Consider the following 26,746-nt stretch of genomic DNA (forward strand, 5'->3'; position numbering starts at 1 on the left):
GTTTACAGGCTACTTAACTGTGTGGCACAATCAGTGCTGCAGACCCAATAGTAGCATTTAATTTACACGCCCTGGGTATATGGTATACCAATTTATAAGGGACGTAAATGTAAATTAACTATGCCAATTGTGGATACACCAAAGTTTAGGGGAGAAGCACATGCACTTTAGCACTTGTTAGCAGTGGTAATGAGCTCATAGTCCTAAGGCCAACAAAAAGTTACAGCGGCAAAATAGGAGGTGAAAGCAAAACGTCTGGGGTAAGACCACGCTAAGGATGCCAGGTCTAACACCCCCCTATAAGCAATTCCATTGGCTGTTAAAGACCCATGCATTATGTATTGGATGTACAATAATGGAACTCCGTCTCTGCTTACCAAAAACTCAATTAATATACTCCCTCTCGTAATCTAAGGTCGCTTGTTAACTAAACTTCTTGGTTCCTCATTACAAATGCAAGAAGTGGGGTTTTGGAAATTCTGTTCCTGTTGAAATTTACTCCTTGCCATCAATGTTGCATTTCAGGGAGTACACAGCACTGGCCCTCAGGGCGCATGTATGTCTGGCCGGACGCCTCGGGCCAGCCAAACATAAATGCACACTAGGCTCTGTTCAACCCGGCAACACAGTGCTTGACTGGAGAGACCAGGAAGAGGCTCCTACTGTGCCTCGTAGCGCTGTCCAATCCTACCACTGCTTTCAAGCTGTGAACAGCATGAAACCAGCGTTAGGACCGGAAGCAGGGCATGCTGCGAGCCTGAGCCTGTCCCAGATGAGAAGCGGTTCGGAGGTGCGCGGCATGGCAAAACAGGTATGTTTTTTTTTTGTTTTTGGTTGTTCCGTCACCCCTGTCCCCCGCCATGCACTACCCTGCTCCTTCTCCCCCCCCCGCTAGCCGCGACTGACATACATAGAAATTCAGATCTAAGCATTTTAAGAAAACATGAAGTCTCGTGCACTGCCTCAAACAAACACTGTTATGTGGTGATAGTATACGAACAAATACGTGTGGGGCAAGGTGCAGTGTCTCTTTTTTCTCTGTTGCCTCTTGGTACCTTCAACTGCTATAGTGGTGGGGCAGGACAAATAGAGCTGGGCACGGGTCCAAGATGGTCCCTCTTTAGTGATGCCATTAAACGTACACAGCTTTACACTTCTGAAAAATCTCCATACTTGCTAAATTTTAGGACACTGGAAAATACATTTTGCTTCAGAGATATGGAAGATTCTGCTTGTCTTCTATTTGTTGTGGACTGGTGAATGATTTTAGTGGGAAAGGCAAAAACGGCTTTTAGGTCTGGGTATTCACAGCATAGCTGTCAAACAGACCTTTGCTAACAATATTCTTAAAGTGGGCTTTGACCCCCCCCCTCCCCCAACCATTCTTTGACCAGCCTCTTTTAGCCATTGGCTTGAAACCTTGTCTATCGTGTTTTGGCTCACTGGAGAGGAGTATTCCCCTCTCGCCTAATGCTATTGACTGTTTGGGTGTATTCTACTTCCACTTGAGTGCTTGGATCGAGTAACATAAAAAACTACCTCTCTCTCCACCCCTGCTGGCTCCCTCTCATGTGTCTTGCTGTCATGTGCTAATGCTCCTGCTAACACTTTAAATCTAGACCTATTGGCTTTGCTGGTCCATGTATTTTGGTGTAAGCGAGAGAATCTCTCCAGTAAAAGGATGCTATTGCATCCTTGTGCTTCTGATTGTATGCTGTGAGCTAATGAAATTATTCTATTTAGAAGCTGAGTGGTTTGCTTTAATGGAAGCATTTTATGGCATCAACCTGTCGATACACTGTGATCAATTAAAATGCACATTGTATGATATCAGACTGACAAAACCTGGGAATCATCCTTCAGTTACCTCTGAGGAGGATGGGGCAGCGAGAGACCCTGGGCGTTGCTGTTATTTTCAATTAATTTTATTCTTTCTCACTCTCCCAGCTCCGCAGCTGTCACTTAAAGTTTTTGACTTTTGACTTATTTTTTATAATGAGCTGGTTCATCATTTTATGTTGCGTTATGCTATGTTACCTTAGGTTATGTTTTTATTAGAAAAAATAGTTCATAAAAAGATGGAAAGCTTTTCTTTTTCTACCTTAAGTACAGCAGTAAGGGGAATTCATAGCATTGAGTAATCCAATGTGATGAATACAGACAGAATCGATTCATGGACCTTCAAGGAAACGGAGAAACAAAGTCCATTACTAATCAGGACTGGACCACACACTTCCCGTAAAACACAACGACATGTGCAGGATCGACATTTCTAGGCCATGAATAAAGACGAATTGCCTCCGCCATTCTCGGACAGCTGGATGGTCAGGTGGAAGATATACTCTGCCAGTGCCAAGTTTAGCACTAATAATGGCAATATATGCAAACCCAGCCTGTTTGGGCAGAATGTTAGGAGCATAACCTAGAAGTACTAATGAAGGATTTACGGAGTACCCGGTTCCGCATAGGGCAGTGGTCTTCAAACCCTTTGGTGTCGGTCCCCCTGCCCCAGTGGGAAAAAAAATCATCACCACCCTTCAAATTTTTCACAATTATTCTATTAAATCGACAATATTTAAATGTCTAGACTTATTTAAACATTGCAGTTAAGTTCTGTTACTGTTTTAAAAATCCAATCAAATACAGGATGCTAAACATACTATTAAGATCATACAGGTCTTACAAATGTGGAAAAGTGTCCACAGTGTGTATGTTAGAAGTGGGGGTGGGGGTTTTGAAGAGTATTTGAAGTCCCTTTTGACACATACTCCCAGCTTGGATATGAATAAGAAAACATGTTAGTGATGGCCCATTACAGAGCAGTTTACTGCTGCTCAATTTTTCAGCTTAAAAACAATGCCCTGTTATCAGTATAATGCTTTTCTTGGCCAGAGCCTGGTGCCCACCATGAGATCATTTGAGGCCCCCCTAGGAGGGACCAGCCTCCATTTTGAAGATCCCCGACAAAGGGTATTAATTCCCTTCAAGAGTTGGCCCCTTTAATAATCATATATAAAATATATGTAGGTATGGGATTCTGTATTTTTGCTCTACAAACATAAGGGAGACTCTATGTCCCCATCTACGCAATCTCTTAGATGTGTAATAGAAATTTTGGAGCATTTTGTTCTGATGTCCTTCAATATTAAAATATTAAGAACCCTATGGCCCATACTAATACTGCAAGAAAAATCATCTAAGGTCACCTGGTCTCCGACCTTAGTGGCCCATTTTATGGCAAGACTATTTAGATTATCTGGTTGTGCTTCTATACCAATTTTGTATTTCAAACAAATAGACCCTAGTTTGGGTGTGTTTACCACAAAGTCAAGAAATTTGAACAAATCTAGCACAAAGCTCATTGGGTGATACTTTTGAAAAGATAATGGTCCTCATGTGGACCTCGCTGCCGGGATGAAGACCGCCAGAGTAGGCGGTTTTCCGCCCAGTGTATCATGACTGCTGGCAGCCCTCCGCCCTTTTTCGGAAGGAGCGCTGCCAGCAGCCATACTGGCGGTCAGTGGTGAAGTGGAGGCTACTCCTCCTCCACGTCATCAGAACACTGCCCACCGAATCACGTCCCAGGATTCGGTGTGGCGGTGTTCTGGTGACGGGGTACTGATGGCGGAGCAGCCCCCATGGATCCCGTTCCCTCCCGGAGGATCACCGGACAAGGTAAGGTGATCGTCCGTTAGGGGAGGGGGTGGGGGGGTTTTGTGTGCGTGCATGGGGGTGTGCGTGTGAGTGTGTAGAGGGGGTGTGTGAGTGCCTGTATGCATGCAAGGGGTGTTGTGTGTATGGGAAATGTGAGCAGATATGTCTGTGTGTATGTGTGCGTGTATGTCTGCGTGTATATGTAGTAGTTGTGTGAGTGTGTCAATGTTTTGGGGGGATGGGGAGAGGGGTTCTGCCACCTTTGGGGGGTGGTAGGGGGTTGTGGGTTTGGGGGAGGACTCTGGGGAGGGAGAGGGGCTGGGGGAGACCCCTATCAGTGCCAGGGGACGAATTCCCTGACACTGATAGTGCCTACCGCCATAGATTTCGTGGCGGTACAGAACCCAGCGAAATCCATGGCGGTATGCGGGGTCGTGATACCGTCGGCAGTCTAGTGATGGCTGCCGGGCTGCAGACTGAAGTCTCCAGCCCAGCGGTCATTACCACCCTGGCGGTCGGAGTGTAGAAGTGGCGGTTTGGCATGGCGGTAACTGCCATGCTTTTAATTTCATTTTTTTTTACGCCAGCCTGTTTGCGGTATTACTGCCATTTCTACACCGACCGCCAGGATTGTAATGAGGGCCAATGTCTAAATTTAAAGATATATTTTTTTAAAAGGCAGACAATATGACTTAGAAACAGCATCCAAAGGATGCAAATTTGACCTTTTATACAACTGACCATCCCTGACAAATGACAAGGCAATTAATTCCATCCTCAATGAATCACATGAAAATGCCAGTAAATCTGGGTTTAGCCAGAGGAAAGTGTACTTGGTAATTCAAGGAATTTACTATCAGCGAGTCAGAGCCACCCAAATTATTGAAAGACAGACAAAGTGTACTGTTTTTGAAGTTGGCTTGATCATATTAGCCAATAGAAGGTGCATAACCAGGACACAGGTCCTGTAAGGGGCAGGGTTTCTGTACTAAGCCAGAAACCCAGACAGTTTAATAATGATACTGATGGGATTTATAGAGCGCACAGCTACTCAAGAGTAATGGAACTAGCAGCCAAGAAATACATCCTCATACAAGGAAATATCCACCTTTTTTTCTGTGTTTAGTTGTGAATAGGATAATTCTCTGTGTGGTTTTCTATACTTCTGTACAAACCAAGACGAGGCGGCCTCAACTTTTTCCAAATAAGCTGTAAAAAGTAGGTCAGGAACGGCTCGAAAGAAGTACATTAAGCAAAAGGGACTAATCATTTTAATTGGATTGAAGCACCCTATCAGCCCCAAAATGTAGCTGGTCCCATTTTCGAAGCACCGTGGTTCATAATTTAAATGAATAATTTCTAAGTCTTGAGTGGCGATTTTAATGCCAACATTGGTGCTTGAAGATGATATAACCTTCTTTTTAGATGGTGTATTACAGAATATTTGAGTTTTATCCAGATTCAAAACAAAACTGGCTATCTGGCCAAAGTGTTTACCAAACCTCTCAAACATATTAATAGCAGTGAGAGGATCTGACAAGAAGATATGTATGTCCTCTGCACAAGCCAATATATTAACGTCTACCTCATGACTACTTACAGGTTGTATTAACAACGAGCTTTTAACAAGCTGCAAAAAGGTCTCCAAATACAGAGCAAACAGTTGTGGATAGAAGGGTCAACCTTGCCTAATACCTCAGCTAATGTACAGTTTTTTATAAGATTTGCCCCATGCATATAATTTGGGCCGAGATCTCAGTCTAAACTTGATGACTAAACAAACAGCCAACACGTATAGCCCTTAGCACATGCCTGATACTGCGAGCAGGCACTATTAAATATCTTCTCACATACAATAGTATCATCCTGGCTGACATCCTGAGTTCTTGTGCGATACCAGATACCAAAGGGCTAAATAAATATGCACAGTTGTATCCTTCTCAGGGACAAAACTATGTTAAATAGGGTCTGCAAGACAAGGCATGTAGTTGACAGTCACATAGCCAAGATCTGAGAATAGATTTTCGAGTCACAGTTTATTAGTGATATAGGTCTGTACGACCCACAGCACTTAGCATCCAGGGGCATAGGAGACACTAAATTTCTGGGGGGAACAGGGACAACCTTGAGGTGGGCCCCCTGCACAAAGTTTGCACCCAGAAGGGTTGCCGTGGTGGGGGGAGATGGGGAAGGCGGTCGCTTCCAGTCGAGTCCTGCCTGTGTGGCCTGCAATTCCCTGTCTGCTGGGCCCTTTGCTGCCTTTTAGGCAGCGACAGGCTCTGTGATGCTGTTCGCCTGTGTGAAGTCCTAAGAGGCCTGTACTGCCTGCTGGGCGCAGTGCTTCCTGTCGATTCCTGTGCTGCCTGCCATGCACTGTACTGCCTGTTGGGAGCTTTCTAGTCAGGCTGTGTCAGTCTCTGCGCCTTCGCCTGCCTATGAAGGCCAGTGAGGCCTATGATTGCTGCTAGGTCCTTGTCTGACTGTCAAGTGGCAGTCTCTGTGCTGCTGTGTTCTTGTGAACTGCTGTGCTGTCTGATAGGGCCGGTCTTAGTGCTGGTGGCGCCCTGTGCGACATTGTTTGTTGGTACCCCCCAGTGACCACCTCTGCCACGGATTCCCTCACTACTATCCATCCCCACTCTCTCTCAGATGCATTTCATTTGTCTTATAGACCACTCATACCGGGAAATATCCCTTACAACGCAATCAATGCAATGCAATGCATTGACCACGCTGCCATTTCCACAAATATGGGTCTAGCACGCATGCCTTTACCACACATATCTTTACCACACATATGCGTGGCTACAGCATAGAGAGCGGTCTAGCTGTCCGGGTGGAACAGGAAGAAGCAGAGGAGAGAGAGGTATGTAGGGCTGTGGCCGGGTTTAGAGTAGGAGGTTGGGGTCATTTTTAGGGCAGGGTAGGGTCGGGGTAGTTTTTAGGACAGGGTGGGGTAGGATTTAGGGGTCAGGAGGAGTGCATGGACTTCAAGTATTTTTACCACAGTGTGGGGTAGGTTTTAGGGTACAGGGTGGGGGTCATGTAGTATTTAGGACAGAGCGGGGTAGGTTTTAGGGTTCATGGTGGGGGCAGGGGCATCAAGGTAGTTTTTAGAACAGTTCAGGGTAGGTTTTAGGGTTCAGAGTGGGGGTCGGGGTAGTTTTTAGGACAGGGCAGGGTTACTTTTAGGGCTCAGGGCAGGGGGGTTTAGGGCTCAGGGCAGGGGCAGTTTTAAGTGCTTGGAGGGGTGGAGTATTGTATCAGGTGTAAGGGGGCAGGGTAGGGAGAATTTACCACACATGTTCCTTTACCAAACATGCTTTTACAACTAAATTCGTTGTAAAGGCATGCGTAGTAAAGACACGGTCAAAGTTGAGACTGCGATGTTAAGGCATGTACGATATACGCATGTGTTGTTCCATCATTCATCCCTCATACCAGTCTAGGGTGTCAAAGCACTTTACATCACACAGACATTACGCAGAGACAATCATCATATATGTGTGAATCATTGTATATGAAATGTTACATAAGACAGGACTACAAGGTGTAGGTGTCACAGGCCATCCATACTGGTAGCAGGTATAGTTTCAGAGTGCTTTATCTGGAGAAGCGCAAACTCAGAATTTAAAACATAACATCATGGTTGGGGGCTCTCTTTAATAATAAGAACTGATTTGTGCTCAAATCAACTTGTTTTGCAACATTAAGTTAATCAAAAAGTGGGGGGAAATCATAACGCTCTAATCTATACCTTGATGTTTGCATGCAGCTCTTTGATGAGTTCATTGCTCACTGTTCTATATTCAGTTTTCATTTATAAATTGCAGGGGACAAAAAAGGAGCTCTCTGATTTAGGAAGCTGGCCTGGTGTGTGGTGAGTACCTATGGTATTATCACCTTATACCAGGTCCAGGTATCCCCTCATTAGTGAAGTGTAGGCAGTATCTAGAAGCCAGGCTCTCTAGAGGTAGCTGTGGATGATCAGCCAAGACGTATCTAGGACACATGCAAAGATCATGCAATACCACTGTAGTCACACAGCACTTACACACATGAAAGAAACACGCGTTGTAAAAATAAAGGTTCCTTATTACAGTAACACAAACACTAAAACACTAGATAGGCAATACTCCAATAGGATGTAAGTAACACACTTTTATATGTACAGCAGCAATCACAAAATTGGCATAAAAAGCAATAGAAAACAGTGAAAAGCAATAGGCAATACTGAAGGCCTAGAGGGGACCAGACCATATACTAAGAAAGTGAAATGCGAAAGCCGGGTCCCCACCCAAGGAAGTGGAATTGGTAGAGGGGAGCTGGAGGAACTAGGAAACCCCAAAGGTAAGTACCAGAGTGCCCCCCAGCAACAAGGAGAAAAGAGGTAAGTTACTGTTTTTTCCCTGACCCACCAAAAGAACTTCAGAGAAGGATATTGCAAAACGCAGACAAGACTGCAAGAAACTAGAGGTGGATCCTGAAAGAGTAAGACCTGGAAAAGAAGGGCACCAAGTCCAGTTTACGTAGGATGGTCCGGTCTTGGCAGGAGCCCCTACCCACCCATCTGTGGATGCAGGAGTTGGTCGACGGAGAGACGAGATGGTCAGCAATGCAGCACTGGAGCAGATGAAGAGTTCCTAGGTGATGCAGTCGACGTCCCATGCCAGATGAAGAATTGCAGTCAGTCTGTGGTGTGGAAAACCCACCAACAAGCCTTGGCAAAAGCAAATGTCGCAGTAGGAGAAAAGTGGAGCTGCCAGGGACCAGCAAGGTCCAGGGGGACTCAACCCATTGAGGGGAGTCCCAGGTGACCATCAGCAAGGCGGAGAGTCTGGAGGAGGAGAGGCTGCCCCCACAGAAGACATACAGGCAAGGAGCCCAGGAGCTGCAGAGAGGCCCACAGCACACCTGAAGAGAGGTCCCACTTCACAGGCGAAGCACGTTGAGGGCTATGCTTCACAGAGAAGAGTGCCGGGGGCTGAGGCTACACGGAGCCTGAAGATCCCTTGGAGGAGGTAACAACAAGCCTTGGTAGCTGCAAGAGATGCAGTGCATGGGGGTACTATCCTGCTTGGGAAGGCAAGGACCTACCTACTCCAAAGTTGGGCAGCTGGTAGAGAGGACCAAGGAGACCACTCCAGACTACCACCCCTGATGCAGGATCCACGCAGCTCAGGAGGAGAGGAGATCCACGCAGCCGGTGTTGTTGCAGTTGGTGCCTGCAGAGGCAGGTAAGTGACTCCTTCAATCCGAGGAATTTTCCTTCTTTCTTCTCATGCAGACTGAAGACTTGCTTCCCTCAGAGGAAGCACAGCTGGGCAAATGTTGCAGTTGGTGGAAGGAGTCGGAGAAACAATGTTGCGTGGCGAAGTCGTTGCTGGAGCTGTAGATTGTAGGTTCCTGTGAAGTCCAGTTGCAGTTCCAGTGGCCAGAAGTCAAAGTAAACGTTGCTGAGGAATCCTGCTGGAATCTTGCACGTCAAATCTGAGGACCCACCCAAGAGGGAAACCCTAAATAGCCCAGAAAGGGGGATTGGTCACCTAGCCGGGTGACCACCTGGGAGGGGGCTGTGATGTCACCTCCCTGACCTGGCCCCTCAGATTCTCACAGAGGCCTCTGCCAACCTTGGATTCAAGATGGAAGAATCAAGTGGCCACCTGGAGGAGCTCTGGGCACCACCCCTGGGGTGGTGATGGACAGGGGAGTTGTTACGCCATTTCCATTGTCCAGTTTCATGCCAGAGTAGGGGCTGAGGTCCCTGAACTGGTACAGACTGGTTTATGCAAGGAGGGCACCAAATGTGCCCTTCAGGGCATACTAGTAGCTTGGCGAGGCTACCGCTCCCAAGCCTTGTAACAGAGAGGGTGTTGCCTCCCTCTTCCAAAGGAAATCCTTTGTTCTGCCTTCCTGGGCATGAGCTGCTCAAGCAGCAGAAGGAGGGCAGAAATCTGTCTGAGGGGTGGCAGCAGCGGGGGCTGTCCGGAAAACCCCATAAAGCTGGTAGGAGCAATGCTGGGGATCCTCTAAGGAGCCCCCAAAGTGCATGGAATCATACAATCAATACTGACAATAGTATTGGGGTATGATTCTGACATGTTTGTTACCAAACATACCCAGGTTTGGAGTTTCCATTATGTAGCTGGACATAGGTAGTGACCTATGTCCAGTACAAGCGTAAAATGGCATCCTGCACTCACGAGGTCCAGGAAAATGGAGCTGGAGTTCATGGGGGCACCTCTGCTCCTGCAGAGGTGCCCTCACACACAGGTACTTGCACCCTGCCCTCTGGGCTAGGAGGGCCTACCATAGGGGTGACTTACAGTGACCTGGTGCAGTGACCTGAAGTGAAAGGGTGCAAGCACCTTTTCACGCAGGCTGCAATGGCAGGCCTGCAGACAGTTTACATGGGCTCCTATGGGTGGCATAATACATAATAAATGCTGCAGCCCATGGGGAACTCCTGATCCCCCAATGCCCTGGGTACCTGGGTAACATATACTAGGGACTTATAAGGGGCACCAGTATGCCAAGTGTGGGGTTTGTGTGGTCCAAGCAACCAAATTTAATGGGAGAGAGCACTGGGGTCCTGGTTAGCAGGATCCCAGTGAACACAGTCAAAACATACTGACAACAGGCAAAAAGTGGGGTAACCATGCCAAAAAGATGATACTTTTCTGCATCTGACAAAAGCAGTAACCCACTGACCTATTCACATTAGGTACACTTTGTGATCTGCATGTAGACCGCCTTTGTAGCAGGCAGAGTAACCCTGTATGTTATGATGAGTCAAAACTTCCACTAGACAAAACTTCAATCTCTCTCCAGAATGACCATTAATCACCGGAATTATCTTAAGATTTTTATTGTTGCCTGAAAACTGTTGGTGGCAAGGAACATCCAGCAGGTGCTTTTAAAGTCACAATATACTTGCAAACATAGCACCCCCATCCTAAGTCAGCACCCAGTGCGGCAGCACCGGTTGCATCACCCTAGCTGCCTTACCTAGCCCTGTCCATCTGGTTCTTCCTGGGACCCATGCTGTGTGCTGGTCTCTCCGCTGTCTATCCAGCAGTGTCAGGCTCTGTACCACCACAGCCTGTAAAGTCCTGTAAAGCCTGTGAGCTGCCACAGTGCTGGCTTCGCATCCACAGGCCATTGGCAGGAAATGAGATTTACAGACAGCCCTTGCCCTTCAGAGCGGGCTTTCACAAATACCAGGAAGGCTTAGGGAGAGACAGGGGACCGAACTGTTGGGGGGGCAGGATGTCAATTTAGGGGACAATAATTAGCACTGGGGCAGGCAAGCTAGAGACAGAGGAGAGAAGAGAGTGAGAGAGAGGTGACAGAAAGGGGGGCCCTAACAAACATTGTTGCATCAGCGCGCTAAAGCCTGCCCTGCTCATATCTCACAGTAACTCAACAATACTGTTTTTAGAAAGGGAGATACTCTGCAACACAGCACTGTATTTAAAAAGAAAGGAAGTTACTTAGCAATAGTTTATTTAACTACCCAAACCTCCTTACCTTCTTCAAACCTTGCTGCTGTCTTCAGGGTTCGTTCTTCAAGGGACAGGAAGGGTAGGGCTCAGGAGAGACGGGATGCAGACAGCAATCAACAAAGGGCCTCTCTCGTCTTCCTTTGTTCTCAGAAGTGCAGACTGCAGGGGGCTGTGGGGCAAGGTGAGAAAGAATCCCTTGTGTGCTGCAGCACAACAAAAGGGCAGAGGGCGAGTGTCCTGGAGCCAGGTCACAGGTCGAGTGCAGGGCCAGTATAGGTAGCGCTTTCATGCGCTAATGGCCCTGCGAATTACAGGAGAAGGGAAAATTCTTCTGTCCCCTCGTCCCCCACACCCTTGTCCCCTGTGTCCCCCCCCCACTCCAAAATCTGGTGGGGACATATCCCCCGCGTCCCCCACACTTCCTACGCCCATGTTAGCATCCTCCCCTCTGTTCAAGAAAACAGCGATGTAGGTCTTTCTCTAAGAGCTAGGAATCCTAACCCCTTCAGCAAGTGAACTGAACAGCTTCAAAATAAATTGAATCAAAATCTGTTAGAAGGTTTTACAGACCTCCAGCAGTACTGAGTCAGGCTCTCCTTTTTTTTACAGAATGGCGAATTCATATAGTTCAGAAATAGTAATTGATGATTCTATTTTTTTTTGTCTGTTAATTTTTTAAGATTGACACAAGATAGAAAGTCCAACATTCCCTGTTGCATTGATCTATCATCTTCCTTGTACAGGGTTAAATAAAACGAATGAAAAGCCTTAGTAATTGAATCATTAACAGTTGCCTTATTCACTTAAGAATCTACAATAGCTTTTATCAAGTGGCTGCTAGCCTGTTCTCTAATCTGGAGGGCTAGCGATTGGCCCACATGCTCACTGTTTTCAAAGCAAAGAGTTTGTCAATGAAAAGCTGCACTAGATGCATTATCCTACATCCTTTTCCTGATTATAATTTGTAAGGCAAATTATAAAATTTAGGCCAGTGTTCTTTCAGACAATTAGCATGCATAAATCCTAAATTTAAGAAATGCTGTCTCAAAAGCTCTACTGATGTGTTCTCTTCCCTATTTTTTCTTATAATGAACCTTACAGTAACTTCCCGTATTGTGGTATTAAGATGGAAACTTATTTATCTGTGATAAAGTCCGTAGGAACGTGGGACATATAGTTAACATAATCTGGGTCTAGCGGTAATTTATGATCATAATTCCAGAATCCCCCAGTAGAATGCTGGTTGGGTAGATAATGGACTCTATAATGAGAAATAAGGTTAGGATCAGAAATTACTCCCAGGTTTTATTTTATGGATACAATTGGTAAGAAGTCCACACCAATAAGGACCAAATCAGCCTCCCTCAGAAGAATGATACCTATACCTTTGCTCCACTGCCTGGAGGTGCTGCCCAGTTTTTAATAAAACTATAAGTGTCCATAATTGGCAAAAGTGCATTTCTTGACCTCTGCCTGTGAGAATGAGATTAATTACCAGTTTAATGTTTTAAATGATTTAGTGATAATTTGAAGTAGTCAAACAATATAAGTAGACCTGTCCAAAAATAAAAAAGGTAAGCAAGGGAATTCCACCCTGACTACCACTCATCCAAAAAAAGAAAAAGTCAAGAAAAAAGAGAAACTTTTTAAACTAATGTTTTCCCTTCCTTTCTACTTTACTCATCTTTTCCTTTTTATCCCCCCCCCTTGTAAAGTGAGCTTAATAAGTACTACGGATAAATCAACAAACTTAAGTCAAACCTGAGGCGTGACCTCAACTCCTTTGAGTTAGATATTCTTTTGCTCTGGTGTCCCTCCATTATAAATAATTTTCGGTTTGGATGGCTCCTGAAGATAAACTTGAGCACCTTTATTTTGTAAGAGAGGAAACGTCTGCTGCAAGTGCCAGAATTCAGCTCAGACAAAGAATTTAGGGCCAGATGTATCAAAGCTTTTTGCATTCGCAAGCGGTGCGAACGGCCATTTGCGAATGCAAAAATGGCTTTCAGTATGTATGAAAGGCATTCGCTATGCAATTTTAAGGAATCACTAAAACAGTGATTCCTTAAAATTGCGACCCCATTTAGAGAATCGCAAAGTGCAATTCTCTAATTAAGAAATCGCAAATAAAGGATCCTTATTTGCGATTTCTTAAGCACATGCATCAAGCTTTTCCTTAATGCAAATTGGGTATTAAGGAATCGCAATTACCACCAGATTGTATTTGGTGGTAACCATGTGCAAATTTTAAAAATGCATTACAAATGCATTTTTTAAATTGACATGTAACGCAAACATGCCCCTTTGGCATGTGTGCACCTTACATGTCCTAAAATAATGTATGGGGGTGCAGCAGAGGGGGCCGGAGTCCCCCAGCACCCTGGGGATTGCATTTCCAAAATTGCAAATTCCAGTTAGGAATTCGCAATTTGGGAAATGCAAAAAATTCACAAATATGGGGCTACAGGCCCATAGGTGCGAATGGGGTCAGAATCGCTATTTGCAATTCGGTAATAGCATTTGTGATTTTTAAGAAATCGCTATTACCGAATCGCAAATATGATACATACCATTTTGCGACTCTGAAATAGCGATTTCTTAAAAATCACTATTTGAGAATCGCAAAATGGATTCTTGATACATCTGGCCCTTAGTGCTTCCATCCTTCTCTGGGTTGCTAGGGCAAACTGTTTGGTAGGCCTGCTGGTAAAAAAGTAAAGCCCCTTATGTCAACAAGTATGAAGGACGAATATTGATTCACCCTAGGATTGTGTAGTTTTCGAAAAGTAACCTAGCAGTCAATATCTCATTCAGAGAGTTAGGGAAAAGCCAGCAGAAATGTTTGAACCCTGAAGTACAGTGCTTGACCTCTTTCCTAAAGATACCCACAGTCCCACCTTTTTAGGAATTTTGAAAATAGTAATTCGTGTCTTCAAACGGGATGCCTTCAAATTGACACAATCTTTTTTATACTATTCCCTATGGAGGCTTAATAGCTCATAAATAGGAGGCAGAGTGGTTTGCTCGGAAGTAGGATAGAAATAAGTACTGACACTTCTTCCTGGATGCTCAGGAGAATAATATCACCTCCATATAATCCCCCTGCAGCTTGTTCATGCTTCCATTTGGGAGGTATGACTCCAGATCATGGTGCACCGGAGATGCTTCTTGCATTATTTCACCCCAAGGGCTAAGCACTCGTATACATCCTATTTTCTTTTATGCAGTAACTTGTGTGGGCTAAAAGAGTATTTTCAGCATCACTTCCAGGAGAGGTTAAGCCCCTCCCTCTGATAGATCTGAATAAAAAAAGAAGGCCTGTTCCTGACCTCGAGGAAGGTCCTGCAAATATTCCACTGCTGCGACACACCAAATAGCAAGTATTATTTATGGGCTCCTCGTCCTTGGAGCAGTCAATGATGCTTTTATTTTGGGCGTGTTCCAAGCCCCTTCTCTCCTGTCGCTTTTCACCATCAGCTATAGCTGGATGGTAATTTGCAGACCATTAAGACTAGGACTGTGACTCCTTAGACGAGGCAAAAAAAATAATTTATCTGCAAATTTCTTCTTTTATTTTTTGACTAATTTAAATCACTTACATGGAACTTGGCTAGTTGTCTTGAGCTGCTACAAAGGGGGGAGGAGGACGGGCTGAGTACTTACCTGTGCTGAGTCCTTTGAGAGCGCTGGACGCCCCTGCAGCCCCAGGAAGTGCCTTCTGATCCACCCACCTTGGCACCATCCTGTCCTGCAGGCCACTGGTCAGTTCTTCCACCTGGAACCATCAGTTCAGTCAGTCTGATTAACACCATGACCTTCATTTTGTGGTTCAGTGGTGGCTGGTGAGTTAGTGTGTGAGGTAAGCCAGAAAGGGTGTTGCGCATGTTATGCAGACAGCGAGCATTGTGAGGGTGCTGGTGCACCCTGCAGACAGCAGCATTGCCACCAGCTCAATTACGAGCCAGTAACAATGCTGCTGCCACTTTCCCGCATGGCTGACAGGTGGAAACCTTAGTTTCCATCCTTCAGCCCAGCAGGGAAGCCGTAATGGGCCCGGCAGGGAGCTAGCCAGTATGGCGCCACCTCTCTGTCGGAAGTTCGACGGACAGTTCGTCCCATCCACCGAGCTCACAACCAGGCCCTTAGTCTAGCTACACTCTGCTCTGGCTGTTTCAGTGGTGCCCTAGTAAAATAGGTCAATAACAGTCCTTGTGGTGCAAAGGGTACTGCAGTAGGAGGAACAATGTTGAAACATAACTACTTATGATCGAAGGGTTGCATGAAGCTCAAGTAGTTGCAGCTGGAGCATGAAGAGACAACCACACCAACATTGGCAAGCATGCATGAGAGATATTTTTTAATAAATGGGCAATGTGGGCTCTGGCCCAGGGTACCAACCTTTCAGGGGGGCCCCTGACATAACCAGCTCTTTTGTACTGAGTCTCGCCCTCATGACTTTAAATAATTATTAAACAGATTGTTTTAAATATCCCTTTACCTTTAATTTATTTTTAATGTGGGTGATATGTGTGTCTATGAGAGACATTTTGCAAAGGAAGGTTTTTTTTATGTTTCATGCAGCATCCATAAAACAAGTTTCTTTTAGGTCTAAACAGGACTTCACATATTAGAAATAGGAGGGTGTCATAGAGATTGTTTGCAGTAATGTTAGTGAGCTGCTGCTGTGTTACAATATTGAAACACACCACAGACTATGGAAATTAGATGTAAACACACTTAGAATTTGGATGAGTGTGCCTATGCAGTGTCAGTGACGTGCCCAAAGAAGGCATGCAAGAGCTGAAATTGGATCATACATTCAAAGCTGTTCTGAACAGGGGCCCCCAAAATATGTCTCGCCCTGAGCCCACAAAATCCTTAAGATGTCCCTGGCATGCATGAGCCTTCACTGAGCTCCAGAACATCGAGCGCTGGTCCCTGCCAGTCATTGCAATCACAGCCAGACACTGGGGAAAAGGACTTGGACTGCTAAGGGCGCTTCCCTTTCAACCAATTCGGAGTGCCTGTGAGCTAAAAAAACTAGATAGGTAGGTTTATTTGTACAATACAGAACAACTGCAAGGAACGCTGCCAAAAAAAGAAGAAAAACTGCATTTTCTTCCTTTTTTCTTTAGTTCGGTACATGCTTCCATTTTCTTACGATAATGGCATTACTCCTAGTCCTACTCCCTCGCCTTCCTTTTAACCAATGAGGCCTCCCGCCTCCCCTCTAGACCCTCCCTTCCCCTTTCAAAAACCCCCCCCACCCTTATCCCCTCCTGTACAAAAACCAAGCCCAAGCTGCAACTCGGACAGTCCGTACCGGGAGGGTGGGAGGGAACGGAAAAGGAAGGCGAGGGAGTAGGACTAGGAGTAATGCCATTATCGTAAGAAAATGGAAGCATTACCTCCCGTCCCTCCCTCGCCTTCCTTTTAACCAATGAGACATAGCAAGAAAACACACAGGAGACGGACATCGAGTTGCAAGACCTTTATTTAATATCCTGCACCAAGAACATCCCAAACATTATCTCATAGAGGATAAGACCCGGTGACCTAACACCGACTCCAAACTACCCAAGTCCGACAGCCTATAATGACGCACAAACGTCGAAGGAGAAGCCCAAGTGGCGGCCCTGCAAATTTCCACCACGGAAGTCCCCTGAAGCTCCGCCACCGTAGCCGCCATGCCTCTGGTAGATCTCCCCTGAATCCCTTGAGGAGGAACCACCTCTTTCAAGGAATAGGCCAACAGAATTAAAGATCGAACCCACCGACTCAAGGAAGCCGTGGAAGGTTTTTCACCTTTGCGAGCCGGACCAAAATTAACAAACAGTGAATCCCCTTTACGAAAAGGAGCCACCACCCGCAGATACTCCAACAAAACCCTGCGCACATCCAACGAATGCAAACGGACCTCCTCCCTTGAGGAGGGATTCGGACAAAATGAAGGAAGGATGACCTCCTGCCGGGAATGGAACGAAGAATTGACTTTTGGAATAAAGGAAGGTACCGGAACCAGAACCACCCGATCGTGAAAAATCTTACAAAAAGGAAAGGAACAAGCCAATGCCCCCAATTCCCCCAACCGACGAGCCGAAGTAATGGCTACCAAAAAGAATGTCTTCAAAGATAGATGGCGCAAATCACAGTGCCCCAAAGGTTCAAAAGGGGGCTCCGTCAACACATCCAAAACCAAGGACAGATCCCATGAAGGAAAAGAACGTACCGGGCGAGGAAATAAATTAACAAGCCCTTGAAAAAATCTCGGCATCAAGCGCCCTTCATCCTGAAGATTACGCCATGGTCCTCTGAATGCCTGAATAGCCGCCCACTGCACCCGAAGAGATACCACTGACAACCCTAAATGTGCACCGTCCTCCAGGAACTGCATCACCTCAAAGATAGAAGCGCAGGTAGGATCTAACTCACGACTTAAGCACCATGACGAAAACACCTTCCACTGTCTACCATAAGAAAGCAAAGTGGAACGTCTCTTCGAAGCCAGCAATGTAGAACTCAAAGCTACCGGCACCCCCAGACCTGTCAATCCCCGTCGTTCAACTTCCAGGCCGTCAAGTGTAACCTTCTCAATGACCCCAATGGGAGGCAGGGAAACTCCAGGGGAGACGGACAAAGAGGCAGAGGCCACATCCTCCCCTCCGCCATCAGCCTCAACAAGGGGAACCAATTCGCCCTCGGCCAAAGTGGCGCAATTAGGACAACCCTGGACCCCAGATCCCTCACACGTAACAGAAACGCCCTGAGTAGTTGAAAAGGAGGGAACGCATACAAAAGGCCCTGCGGCCAAGGACATGACATCCCGTCCACCTCCCATGCTTGGGGACATCGAAACCGGGAGCAGAAGCGATCCACTTTCGCATTCCCTACTGACGCAAACACATCCAGCACTGGAAGACCCCAAAGCCGAACCAGATGCTGAAACAGAGACTTCCGGAGAGAGAAAAGTTGAGAGGAAGGAATCACTCTGCTCAGCAGATCCGCCGGAAACATTCACCACCCCCCGAATGTACGTAGCCCTGAGAGAAGGAACCCACTCCTGAGCCCACACAAAAATCTCCCTGACTAGATTGAACAGAGCCCTTGACCTGGTCCCTCCTTGCCGATTGACATAAGCCTTGGCCACTAAGTTGTCTGTGCGAACCAGAACCGCCGAACCCCTCAGGGAATCCTGAAAATGGACCAGGGCCAGGAATACTGCCCGCAATTCGCGCCAATTCGACGACCGACTCGCCTCCCGAGGGGACCAAAACCCCTGAATCTGAGCCGACCCCATCCATGCCCCCCAACCGGAGAGGCTGGCATCCGTCGTCACCACCACGGGTCTCAGAGGCGATAAAGAAACCCCTATCCTCAGGTGGTCTGCATCCAACCACCATTGCAACTCTCTGTGAATCAATCCGGACCCTGGAACCCTGTCCTTCAGAGAACCGGACCATGGTGTCCACCTTCTCAAGAACCATGTCATCAAGCACAGGAGATGGAAACGTGCCCAAGGAACCAGAAATATCACCGACGCCAAATGACCCTGCAGACGCAACCATAGAAGAGCTCGGGGAGCAGACCGCAACAATACCTTCTTTACCAAAGCCTGTAGGACACCCAACCGTTTTTCTGACACAGTCACCAACCCAAGAAGAGTCTGAAACCGAGCTCCCAGAAAAACCAGATCCTGGGACGGCACTAAGTCTGACTTCTCCCAATTGATTAAAAACCCGTGGTTTTGCAGGACCCCCAGAACATGGACCACCTGCTTCTGCAAAAGGTCTCGTGATTGGGCATGAATCAAAATGTCGTCTAGATAAGGATGCAGAAATACCCCTTCTGAATGAAGCAAAGCCACTAGAGGAGCCAGCACCTTTGTGAAAATTCGAGGAGAAGATTTTAGACCGAAAGGCAGAACGCAAAACTGATAGTGGTCCTGACCCACAGCAAACCTCAGGAACTTTTGAGAGGATCTTGCCACCGGTACGTGTAGGTAAGCGTCCTGCAGATCCAGTGACACCAGAAAGTCCCCGTGTCTGACAAATGGAAAAATAGTCTGAATGGACAGCATGCGGAAATGCACTGTCCTGATCCAGGTATTCACCTCCTTTAGATTGAGCACCGGCCGAAATCCCCCTGAAACTTTCTGCACAAGAAACAAGACCGAATAAGTGCCCTGACCCCGTTCGTCTAGCGGAACGTGGGAAATGGCCCCCTTGACCAGTAAGTCCCGCACCCAATAATGCTCTTCTCCGTGACCCCTCTGAAGGCAGAGGTGTGGGACGTACCCCTGAATCTGGAGGAACCACCACAAAATCTATGACATAACCATTGGCCACAATGTCTAGTACCCAATGATCGTTTACACTGTCCTTCCAAGCCGAAAGAAAGTGACTCAGTCTTCCCCCAACCGGCCCTCTGCCAGGCCCACAGTGATTGTCAGGACCCCTTCTTGAAACCACCCCGGGTCGCAGGAGCAGACTTCTTAGTTGAAAAACGCGGCTGAAAACGCCGTTTCCTAAATGAAAAGGATTTAGCATCCCTAGTAGGAGAAGATCTGGAATGTTTCTTCCACCCTTTACCCGAAGAAGAACCCCCTTTATAAGGTAAGGCATGCTTCCGTTCCTTAAAAGCCTTGGAAAGCATGGATGGCAATTGTTCTCCAAACAAGGTACGACCTTCAAACGGCAGTCTCAACAAGGCCGCCTTTTCCCCTGGATCAGCCTTCCAGGAACGCAACCAGAGGGACCTACGAGCCCCAATCAAAGACCCAGATGCCAGAGCCGAAGTACGGACCACATCCGAAGACACATCAGCCAACAATCTGGCCTGTTGCTCCATACCTGCCAGGAGCTCCGAACATTCCGCCCCTTCCTGTACAGCCACCGCCAGATTATCAAAGTCTTGAACCAATGACTGTGACGCATAAGCAGAATAAATCCCTGCCCTCAGCGCCAGATTCTCCGCAGCAAAAGCCCTCTTAAGACCCGAATCCACTTTACGGTCAGTAGCATCCGTAGGCACACAATCCTCCGGATTGACTGCCGTTTTGCCAATCAGAGTAGCCAAAATAGAGTCCAGGCGTACTGAAGGAGGCAAAACCTCCTCACCCTCAAGTAAGTAAAGTTTCTGAAGGAATCGTGGAACCTGAGCCTTATCCACATCCTTCCACTCACGAAACACCATATCCCTCACAGGTCCCTGAAAAGGCATGGCAAACTTTGAAGGTGTCTTATATTGAGGAAATAAATGAGAATCCGAGTTTGCAGGTTGAAACACTGGGAAACCCAAATTGTCCCGAACATGTGCCATCACTTCCCACATATCTTCTCTGGAAACATATTTCCCCCCAGATGACGTCGATGGGGCCTCATCCTCACTCTCCGATGAGGATTTCCTAGCTGCTACCGATGAGTGCGCACATTTAGACTGACCAGTCCTGGCCACGCCTGCTTGTAGTGCCCTGGTCACCGCCACCTCAATCATATCCTGAACCTCCTCTCTGGACATGAGGGGAGTACCCCTGCCAGGTACCTGTGAGTTCTCAGGAGTAGTAATGCTAGCCTCACCCCCCTCCTCCTCCGAGGAAGAAGAGACAATCCTACGTCTCTTTGCTGGAACTTTAGGCATGGTAAACAAATAATCACTGACTTGAACCCCAAAAAACTACCCTCTATATAGGCACCTGGTCCTCCCCCCAATCAGGGCTCCACCAATCCCTAAAGAGGTCACCTATTTCATCAAATACATAAAAACCACGGGCCGAACGCCCGTCCTACCTGAGAGCATCTCAGAATTGAATTCCCTCGGTTCCCCGCGGCTCCGCGGCGCTGAAACCCGGAAATCAACGTCCCAGCCACAGAGGGCCGGCTGACCCCGTCAGCCGGCCTCCAGGACACGCCTCTCGAGCAACCATGCTGCTCGTTCAAGACGCGCCCCAGCCGTAGCACTCCTCGCGGAGCTCCGCGTCCCGAGGAGTGCCTCCATCGACGACCTCCAGGCCCCGCCGTGCAGGTAAGAAAGGGAAAGAAAACCGTCTAGCGTGGGCTAGACAAAAGAACAGGAGGGGATAAGGGTGGGGGGGGTTTTTGAAAGGGGAAGGGAGGGTCTAGAGGGGAGGCGGGAGGCCTCATTGGTTAAAAGGAAGGCGAGGGAGGGACGGGAGGTAATGTTTAATACTGTCTTGGGTCATTGATAAAGAGACCTTGCATATCCCCTGTAATCTACTGTGTAGTGGTGTGAACCCCGTCACCCCCATCACATACATCTACTCTCTATCAGCCGCCATCTTTATCCTCTACGTTATGTTATTGAGATTCGTATAGCACAGTGATGCGATTAGTATAGTTATTAGATCCAAAAAAATAATCATTTATATGTTATCTATGCAAGGTGGCCCAGTGAAAATATATAGATGAGCTAAACAGTAAGCTTGTAGACACTCGTATATACCGTATCACATGTATTTACTTTAATTTGTATTACTTTCATAATAATACAATATGTATTGGTCATACTTCAGCAGAATCCACAGGGTGGCTCCTCCGTTAGGGCAGAGGAGCGTTGCCCCCTCACCCCCACCAGCAGCAGAAGCTGCAAAAGTTTCACAACGAAGGGATAATAAATCATGTTTATTATCCCTTCGTTGTGAAAGGGGCTGCCAAGGGGGTGACGAGCAGTGAGGGGAGTGCACTGTGTACTCCCCTCAGTGCGCATGTATGTTTGGCCGGCTGTCTTGGGCCGGCCAAACACACATGCGCAGTAGGCTCTCTCCAGCCCAGAGGAGCGGGGTAAGTTGTTATTTATTTATTTAATACATTTTTAGGACCCCCCCTTCCTCCCCCGCGCACTGCACTCGCCCCACTCCTTATGAGCGAAGCGAGCTGCGACTGGCAATCCAGTATTTCCCAAATGAAGGACACGTGAATGAAAAAAGTCAGAAAGCATGAGTTAGACAAGGTGAAATGAATAAATTATTCTGCAGCATCTTAATGCGTTAGTGAAAATGTACAGTGCCCACAGAACAAGATATTTGTAACATATTCTAAGTGAGTATCAGTGCACATTCCAATTAACAGCAGTTGTATATGAGCTGACCTGGGCAACCTCATCTTGTCCCAGCTCTTCATCGGTTAATTTTCACATTCATCTTCCTGCATGGCTGTCACTTAAAATTATACTATGCCTCCTAGTAAAACAAATATTTATATGACATGATATGAGATGGAAAATATGCATATTGCACTGGCTTTCTATTAAAAATGAATCCAGAACTAATCAAATTGCAACAACATGCACTATAGTGCCCAGTAAGACTAAAGGCAGGTTTTTACTTTCGTCCCACCAAATAAGGTACCTCAGAGTCACCTGCTTTGGAGTCACAAGGTCTACAGGTCTACATATTTTTCTCAGTGGCACTTCAGCCTGAAGGCACGGGGTTTATAAGAAAAAAGGTTTCATATCTTAAGCCTAACAGAGAAAATTAAAGCACTTCAAATAATGCTAATTGAGATTCAACCAAACATCTTGAACAATGAAACATGAATCTGCAATAAATTCAGAAGTTTGATGAACCTCGAAGCACCTGACAATTTGGGTGATTTGAGTAAGGTGTAGATTCGGTTTGATCCGGTTTATTCAGCCAGAACGTTTAGAGGAAAACAAAATACCACATTGCAAATAATCCAAATAGTGAGGAATGGAAACAGCGGAAAAAGCAGTGGGAAATGGAAATAATGTTAAGGAGCACAATTTGACCTCTAACAGCAATTACAAATTTAAAGTGTCTCCCATTGACAGGATGTGAGAAGACAGGTGAAGGAAAATAGAACTTAGGAAAAAAACAAGTATACTGGCAATTGCACATTAAAAAGCATGCAAAAGGCAATACAGAAAACATCAGTGTATTTAAAGGTTTGTACTAAACGGTATCTCTTTTCTTGAAGTTTTATTTTAACAATTTAAACAAAATGGTTTCTGAGAAGTGTTTTTCTATCAGTTTGTTTTTCTATAAGCTCACATACACCTGGCACAGACCAAATTGGAGGATATTAGTGTTGCACACTGTTGGACTTGGCCCTTTCTGCAGGGTCTTTCCCAAACCTTTTGTCTTCACCTTCCTGTTTACTGAACCCGATTTCTTGACTTTTAGAACGCTGTGCACTTTACCAGTGATAGAGTGCTCGTGCTCCCTCCTTTAAACATGGTAATATTTACTTAAACCTATTTGGCTTATTAAATGTATTAGTAAGTCCCTCTCAAAGTGGGACTAAATGTACCCAAGGCCTGTAAATTAAATGCTGCTAGTGGGCCTGCAGCACTAATAGTGCCACCCACTCAAATAGCCCTTTTAAACATGTATCAGGCCTCTCATTGCAGCCTGTGTGAAGTTTGAAAGTACCACTTTGATTTGGCAAAATAAATCTTTTTCCCAAGCCCAAACCATACTTTTTGATACATATAGGTCACCCCTAGGGCAGGCCTTAAATCACCCAGAGGGCATACTGCAGTGTATTTAAAAGGTTGGACATGTAGTTTAAAGTTTTACATGTCCTGGTAGTGAAAATGTCTGAGGGCCTCATTATGTGTTTGGCGGTCCAACAACAGGTCCACCAAACTCACGGGAAGGGCACCACCACCATATCAGTGATGTTCCCCTGAACGTATTACAAAGTTCCCACTGGGCTGACCGGTGGGAACATTGCAATACACGTTCCTGCAGAGCTGCCCGGAGGGAACAGTTTAAAGGGAGCCAAGGCCAATGTCCTGACACATCAGCGCCCTTGGAATGCGCACTGTCTGCAAAGCATTCCGAAGGTGCTGGGCCGGGGGTGCCTTGCTGCAGCCCCCAACACTGGCTTTCGCCAGCCTTTTCATGGCGGGTTCCCTTCCATGAAAAGGTCGGTGGAAAGATAGTTCGTAATCACACAGGATGTGCTGAGTTCAGCGCCACCATGGCAGGTTACAAGCCCGACTGCCATCACCCCATCAGGATCTTTGATCCTGGCGAGGACAGCAGTCTTTAGTCCGTTCCACAAGCTAATCTTGTAATATGGTGGTCGAACTGCCACAGTCCTAGGACCACCAGCCTCGTAATGAGGCCATTAGGCTTTCAGCACTGTAAGTCATACCTCTCCCATGGGATAACATTGTGTTACCGTCTTACATTTTATAAGTGATAACTTTCAATTGGGAGCAGGTAGACATATCAAGTGTGGTGTCTGTAGAAGTGTAAATAAAAGCACTCTTTAGTGGTCAAGTCAGATTTTTTATCATGATTCTTAAAATGCCACTTTAGAAAGTTGGATTCTTCCTGTCCCAACCATTTGGTGCCTTCAACCTGTTCCAGGGTCACATGACTAGGTGTAGCTGCTAGTTGGTATTTGTGTATTGCTCTCAGACAGTGGGACAAAAGGAAGATAGCAGTTGGCATGACAGGCCACGTGTTAACAAGGGGGAGGAGATGTCACCTAGTACACTTGCACATCACAAAAACTCTGCCAGAGCACACTCACAAAGGGGTTTCACACCAGATTTTTATATCCCCAGACAATCTGGAACCAGTGGAGGGAGGCAGGGAATTACAGGTGGCTCTTTTGGAGGGTGAAAACCTCTGGAAGTTCCTCCAACTTCAAATTAGGCATCACGTATACATTTTAAATTTCAGATCCTAACTCTTCAGATCACTACTGTGGACTCTGCCAGGAAGAAGGATTGCCCAGCTGTGAAGTCTTCCCTGCTGACCTACTTTGCTGCCCAAGGACTGCATTGCTGCCCAAGGACTGCTGTTACTGCACCAGGACTCTTCTGCAGTGAGCTGACTTCCTACAGCTAGGCTACCTGTGTGTCCCAGGACTCCAAGATCTCCAAGGGTCAGTCGACTGATCTTCTGTTCTTAATCCACAGGGACAAAGCAGGCTTCGTTGTGCCACACATCTTTGACACAGGACAAGGCATCGCCTCAACATCTCCTCAAGCTTGATCCAGTACAACACATGTTGACACAGACAACCAGCCCAGCGCACTGTAGCTCCTATCCGATCTGATGTAGGACCACTCATCACCTCAGCAGCTCTGCCAGTCCGACGGAGTAAGGTGCATCTCAAAGCTGACAACAGGCTCAGCTGGACACAGCACAGTATGTCTGATCACAATTCCTCGCAAGCCACTGTGGTTTCACCAGCACTAGCCCAGTGCAACACAAAATAACCACTGCATGGATACATCACTACACAAGTCTGTGCAAGCCTTAGAACTTTCTTGACAATGATATAGGACCTCGCATTGCAAGCTAGATGTTGATGGTTTCACTCCACAACCAGGATTTAGACCAGGCCAAATCATGATATCAAGCCCAGCAAGTGCCAGGTAGAGTAGGACTCAGACACATGTTGACCACTAGATTGCCAGTTGTAATATGGATCAAATCCAACCTAAGATCCAGCCCACAATGGACTGGAGTTCCATCCTCGCATCCAAATGAAGACATTCTTAGGTCTCACTGGTTACTGTTGGATTGGTTCGTCTAACTCCCCTGTATTCTCTGTCTGATCTCACCATTCCAGAATGTTTGAGAGCACATACTGAGAATACCACAGTTACTCCAGAAGATTCTTTGGTGAAAATGTATGAAAGCACTGTGGCAACACTAACCAGTGCCACTTCCTGAAAGAAGCCTAAATTTGTCAATTGGACCCCAGAATTGCAAAGTGTTCCACTCCCTGAGAAGATGTCAGCTGCCCAGGGAGATTCACTGAGCTACTATTGAGAAGGAGAAGTTTGCTGTTGTGTTGCCCTTGCTTTATCTTAGACCATATTTTGTTTCAGATTCGCTTGAGAGTACAAACTGACCACAAACCACTGGATTTTCTGATGGAACTAAGAAGCAAAAATCCTAAACTGTTGAGGTATTCGATCTCTCTTAAAAAACTGTTTTGTAAGGTGGAACATCAACTTTGTACAGATCATGCCAGGGCATATGGATTGTACAGGATTTGCTGCCAAGATGAAAGAAGCTCTGACGGGATTGTCTGAGATTCTATGATGCTTAAGCATCTGTTTGGTGGCTGTTGAAGCCTGAATTATTTTAACTGTGACTGCGTACCTGTCAGATACCCCATCGAAAATGCAGCATATGCTAGTTGTTCTGTGATGATTTTGAATGCAAAGATTAGATTTGGAAAAGGTACTTTATTATACAGTTAAAACAGATGTTATATGTGCTACTTTCCCTCTGAGAATAAAATAATGACATAATGCCCAATTAGCTCATGAATATGATCAAGTGTAGGAACTGGCCCAGCTGACAAGCTTCAGATGGCTTCTACACAAACACCACGAGATGAGAAGAGACTTTCTAAACTGACCTAGAACTGATAATTGGGTATACATTTTAACCCATTGCCCAGGGGATGGTAGTAATTAGATTATCCAGGCTCTTACAGAGGTATTCACAAAGGTATGTTACACCTGTAAGCAAGGTATTTGTGTAAGTTTACTCTTGCACCTTTGATTAACTTTACTACTTTGGGCTATTCACCAAAACACCAAACGTAAAGTTATTCAAAAGTTATTCAAAGCTG

The sequence above is a fragment of the Pleurodeles waltl genome, chromosome 4_2, assembly GCF_031143425.1.
Source record: "Pleurodeles waltl isolate 20211129_DDA chromosome 4_2, aPleWal1.hap1.20221129, whole genome shotgun sequence".
Taxonomy (NCBI): domain Eukaryota; kingdom Metazoa; phylum Chordata; class Amphibia; order Caudata; family Salamandridae; genus Pleurodeles; species Pleurodeles waltl.